The sequence below is a fragment of the Dendrobium catenatum genome, unplaced genomic scaffold (genome assembly GCF_001605985.2).
Source record: "Dendrobium catenatum unplaced genomic scaffold, ASM160598v2 fragScaff_scaffold_1574, whole genome shotgun sequence".
In the NCBI taxonomy this organism is placed as follows: domain Eukaryota; kingdom Viridiplantae; phylum Streptophyta; class Magnoliopsida; order Asparagales; family Orchidaceae; genus Dendrobium; species Dendrobium catenatum.
In genome coordinates, this window is record NW_021320036.1 from 749,619 (window position 1) to 755,618 (window position 6,000).

Consider the following 6,000-nt stretch of genomic DNA (forward strand, 5'->3'; position numbering starts at 1 on the left):
ATTATTCTCAATCATTATTCTCATCTATCAACGCTTGTACTAAGAAAGCACCCATTAAAAACTCCTATTTTCTTCAGACATTGTTAGTCTGTTAGCGTTTACTCCCATGTATTGCAATCCTAGTTCAAACCCCTCCTTCACAAGTTGATTGTGCGTCAATATCTACCCCCAGAGCTTATGTCAGAAACTCTTCTTCTTCTTCAAACACTTTCTATTCGTTGATGCTTGCCCTCTGTTCACAATCATAATTCAAACATCTCTTCTCCTTCGCGTGTATTGGAGCTTGGGCCCAATGAACTCTTGTCATGAATTGCCCTTATCCTTTACATGACACCGATCTAAAATGTTTCGACTTCAATAAATAATATGCAAATATAGAAGAAGATCATTATTCATAAAGATAATTCTATCTATAATGAATCTTCAAATATATATATGTATATTAAAATAATCTATATTAAAAATATTTGATCACAAAGGTACATTTAAGAGTCATATAAAGCCAAATTTTCACATACATTATTTAAATTAACGAGCAAAAAAGTATCTTTTGAGTTATAGAATGGTGACAACTTATATCATTTGTCATCTTCTTACTTGCTAAAGTAGCATTCGAACTGTTTTTTTTTTTTTTTTTTTTGGGTTTTTTTTTTTTTTTTCTTGGGGAATGTCTATTTTTTGTTATGTTTCACTATTCGAAAACGTTTACAGAGAATCTGACAACGTTGTAAATTGGTGAAATGCAGTGAAAGTTACTCGGTTCTTTCAATAATCCAATATATCATTCATAATAAAAATAAGTGTCATTCAAAAGGTAACAACAATCTTCATCTTTGGTGCACATTCTGCAAGCAACATAAATTTTTTATACTTATTTTCTTTTTGAATCAACTAACTTATATGGCGAATTGGTAAGATTATGGTGTAAATGAGATGAGTCGAACTAGAGTCAGCTTTGATTTAGGCATAGGCTTCGTTTGAGAGACGACTTTCTTTTTGCTTTTTAAAGCAACTTTGTAGTATAAAAAATCTAATTTTTTATTAAAAAGTTGCTTTAAGAAGCAATAAAAAAGTTATCCCAAACGAAGACTTACTATTCGTTTGGGACGGCTCTTTTATTGCTTCATGAAGCAGTTTTTTAGTACAAAATTTTTAATTTTTGTACAAGAAAGCAACTTTAAGAAGCAATAAGAAAACCGTCCCAAACGCAGCTTTGATCTTGATTGATTATTCGAGCTTGAGCTTTTTTTCGGGAGTTGGAGCAGGCTCATGAATTGGCTCGTTGATGAAAGAGAGACAATTATTATGATTCAAACAATTATTATAATAAACTGAAAAAAAGAATAAAAAATTAGAAGAAAAAAAAAACACTTAAGTATAAAAAAAGATATCGTACCTTTAAAATATTTGTAATAATTTAGTATTTAAAATTATAAATACTAATACATTTTAAGTGCATTTTATATAAATCATTTTTAAATGAGTTGGCTCACGAATTCACTAGTCTAGTCAGGACTAACTTAAACTTGACTTACGTACATGTTAGCTCATGAGCCTTTTATATCTAGTTGAGCCCGACTTGACTCACTTTAACCCTTAGCTTAGATTACCAAAATATGTATAATAAGATAGGATATAGATATTATATATTATATTAACTGTTTAAAGTAAGTAACCAATGCTTTATGCGCATGCTTATTAAAATAAGTGCACAAATATACCACTTATTTTGTTAAGAAAAAATAATAAAAATATTCTGATTGAAAATTTTTAAGTATAATTTTTGATAAAAAAAAAGTTTATTAATATAATCTTAAAGTTTGAAAACATATGTAAAATCGAATAAAACATATAAAAAATATTATTGTAATCATTTTAAAATCAATCATCTTGATCACTTTTTAAATAAAATATTGAAATTTATGATTGTAAAAAATGACTTAAAACACAATTAAAATTGTGTTGTGATAGCTTCTACAATTATTAATTTATTTTTATATTAATAAAATATATAATTAACTACTTAAAGTTTAGTTATTTTTATATCAAAATAAATTTAGTATTGATAAAATTATTATAATCAAAATTTATTTAGAATATTTGATCTCAATAATTTTCATTTAAGATTATGTAAATAAGAAGAATTTTTTGGAGAAAATTCATGGTGGGTCATACGTGTTAATTAAAAACCAAGATTACAAGTCCTTTAAAAACCTTCAACTATCTAAAAAAATAGTTATTGAAATAAAACCTACTAGCCGATAGTTATATCTAATATAATGAAAATTAAATAAGATAAAACAGAAAAACCATGCAAACAAAAGAAAAAATCTAAAAGAAGCATCAAGAAGATCCTATGGTCCAGACCAGATTGCAAACGAGGAGCAGACACTAAACTTGCAAAAAAACCTTCAAAGACAACCTGCAAAAAGAAAAGAAGAAAAGCATAATGGTATAATGAGTCGATTAGGGTACGAAAACAGGGGTTTATAGCAACGTTAAATACCGTTGTTTAAACTTCTACCGAAAGAAAACTATAGCGACGACCGGGTTGCAAACTGCCACTATCAGCTGCTGTGAAAAAGATAGGTTTTTGATGCTGAAACATATTCTTATTTATTTATTTATTTATTTATTTGGATATCAGAATTTAGCAAAATTCAATAACTCATCTCATCATTTGCACCCCCTATGAAACATAATAAGGTATATCAATAGCTAAGATTATGATTTTAATAAAGAAAATAATAAAACAAAATTACAGCTTACAGACCCTTCTTTACTCTTTGAGTCTGTATAGGTTCTATCATCAATTGTACAGATTCCATCTCTGCAACCTTTTTTTCCGATTCATTTGCCCATTTTAATGCTCAACTCCAAAAACAAAAATCTCATTTTTGGCTTTTTGCTCACCGTTTCATATCCCATCATTTCGAACTCGATAGCCCCCAAAAGTTCTCGCTTTCCTGCTGGTTTCTGTAGCACGAGAAAAATCAGAAGGCTCTTTTGAAAGATCTCACTTTTAAGAGAAATTTTTTTATGTGGTCATCGGATGGCGTTAGGATGAGAATCAGAGCGTGTCACGTCACTTTCTTGTTGTGTATCAGTGCTATGTACTGTTGTGTATCGGGTGACGTGACGCACTCTAATTCACCTCCGTATGATCCGTGACCATATAGAATAATTTCTCCTTTTAAGAGCCAAATAAAGTGATGGTACTCTTCTTGAAGAGGGTATGTTTTAGCACGAGTTAATTATATATGATCATTACTCTCATATAATGGTAGAGAAAGTATTATAGAGAAAAGTATAATTATTGAGCATTGTATACGCCTTAATTGTATGATAATAAAAAAACGTGTTCCTTATGAGAAAATTGAGATTATTTGATGTACAAACACACTAATAGAGTATTAGGCTTGTTTTGGGTGGCTTTCTTACTAATTTTTTAAATAATTTTTTTAGTATGTTTCTTTAAAAAGCAATAAGAAAATAGTCCCAAATGAGAGAAATTAGTACGTGCGGAGTCTGAACAGGAGAACCGTCCGGATTTTGTAAGGATACACAACAAATACATACCAAAAAAATAAAACAGTATATTTGTTGTGTATTTACTTTATATATCCTCATAGAATCCAGACGATTCTTCCGTTCGGACTCCGCATGTAATAATCTCTCTCCAAATGAAGCGTAGTTGTATCAACACATTGTTTGAAAAAAGAATTATTATAATATTTTAATAGTATATGGCTCATAAAAAAGTGATATCTTTGCTAATATTATGAAAATTTTAGATTTATTAGATTTTAAAATGATTGAATTTATTTTGAGACAAATAAAATATATTAATGATTATTAGTCAACTATGCTATTGCACTAATTCATAAGTAATTAGCAGAATTAAAAACCAATTTGATCAAACTTGATGAAAATATCAGCACGTAGTTTTTCTCAATATTTTTCTTTTTTGAAAATAATAGTTTGACTATTATTTGCATTATTAGTATTTTGATCCATTTTTTTAATTTATTAAATAAATATTTTCGCACATGAAGAAATATTGATCACAATTTAAAATGCTTAATTATAAAAACTGTCTAAAACATGCATTTTTTCTTTCATAATTTAAAATGTGAGCAAATTAATTATTTTGGTCACATATTTTAAAAATACGTCTAATAATGGATATTTAATGTTGACATAATCTAAAAAATATTATTGTTGTGTCATAGAAGATTCGTGGCGGTAGAGAAATATAAAGTTTAACATCCTAATTTTATATGAAGATCTAGCACACATACAGATAAATAATAGGGATGTAGAGTTCATAAGAGACACCAAAATTTTTATAAGGAAACTCCATAAAAGAGGAAAAGCCATGGCGTCTTACCTACTTTAAATGAATAAACTAGTATTTACATTTGGTTATAAATGAGACCCTTCCTTGGGGAGAAGGTCCTGGCTAGATGTAGCAAATATACATATATAGAGTGCATTACTTGGTGGGAGTTGGAAGATTTGGTGTTGATATGTTTGTTTGGTTTACAGGATCATAGTCGACAAGCAATGTATGTATGAAGGGTCGTAGTCGAGCAACGGTGGTTGCAAGGGCCGTAGTCGAGCAACACGGGTTGGAATTAAAGATCGAGGTTGGCTGGCGACGGAGGTCGGAAAGACCGTAATCGGGGGGCAGTGGTCGGGGAGACCGTATTCTACAGATGGAAGTTGAATATATCATAATCAGAAGACGACAGAGGTTAGAGAGACTGTAATCAACTGGTGACGAAATCAGAAAAATCGTAGTCGAGCGAAGGTGGTCAGAAGGGGCGTAGTTGGACCATGGAGGTTGAAACGACAATAGTCGGGCTCGGAGTTTGGAAGGATCATAGTTGACAGACGATGCTTGTCAGAAAGACCTTTTTCACGCGATAGAGGTCGCAGGGACAATAGGCAGCGGGTGATAGTGTTTAGAAAGACGGTTGTCTTGTGATGAAGGTAAGAAGGATTGTAGTTGGCAGGCGGGCAACGGTGGTTAGAAAGATCATAGTCAGACGATTGAGGTTGGAAATACATTAGTCGGGCAAAGCTGGTTAGAAGGATCGTAGTTGTTGGGCGATGAAGGTAAAAAAGATCGTAGTCGGCGACGGTGGTCGGGAGGAAATTCGGTGATAATCGGTGGCCGAGCATAAGTCTGATTGCAATTGGCGACTAGAATTAAATCCGGTGAAAGTCTGGCAACAGTTGGTGGCTGGGCGGTGGTCGAGGAGGAGCTTGATGGCAGAGAGATCTCATATTTATCTTTCTCTCATATCTTCTTTCCCATCCTCCCCTTCTTCCTTACTTGGTCCCCTTTCATGTGAAGAAATGAGGGGTTATTTATAGTTTTTTGGGAATTGCATGATCAGTAAATAAGGATAACAATGGCAAGTTGGGAGTGTTTCCGATGAAAGGCCGATATTAACTCCTTTGATCATGTACCGTTTATCGAGTATTTGAGTGTCTTAATGATGTCAAAATTCGACAATCTTAGTTTTGTTAAATTTGTCTTGTCGAGCCGCTCAATTCGACTATAATCATGTCACATTTCAAGATCATTTGGTAATCGAATATACGGTCTGAACCTTTTAAATATGTTTCGGGTCCTCGATTTGGACCCATTTGCACACTGATTAAGTCGAATTTAGTGTCGTTGTGTTCGTCTTTTTGAGAAGTTAAATTCGACTATAAATTTGCTGAAATCAAAGTTCGAATGATCCCAAATTTAATTTTAGAAATTTCCAACTCAAATTTGCCTCGAGATTTGTGCATGATCAAGCTAAATTTTTTATTCTATATAAATTATAATTCAAAATCCTAAACTTGAATAAAAACTTTAAAAGGGCTACTGATTCGAGCAGTTAGATTAAATTCATCTTCATAATAAAGTCTAATTAAAAATAATATCATAATGATGTTATATATATATATATATATATATATATATATATATATATTTAAAAA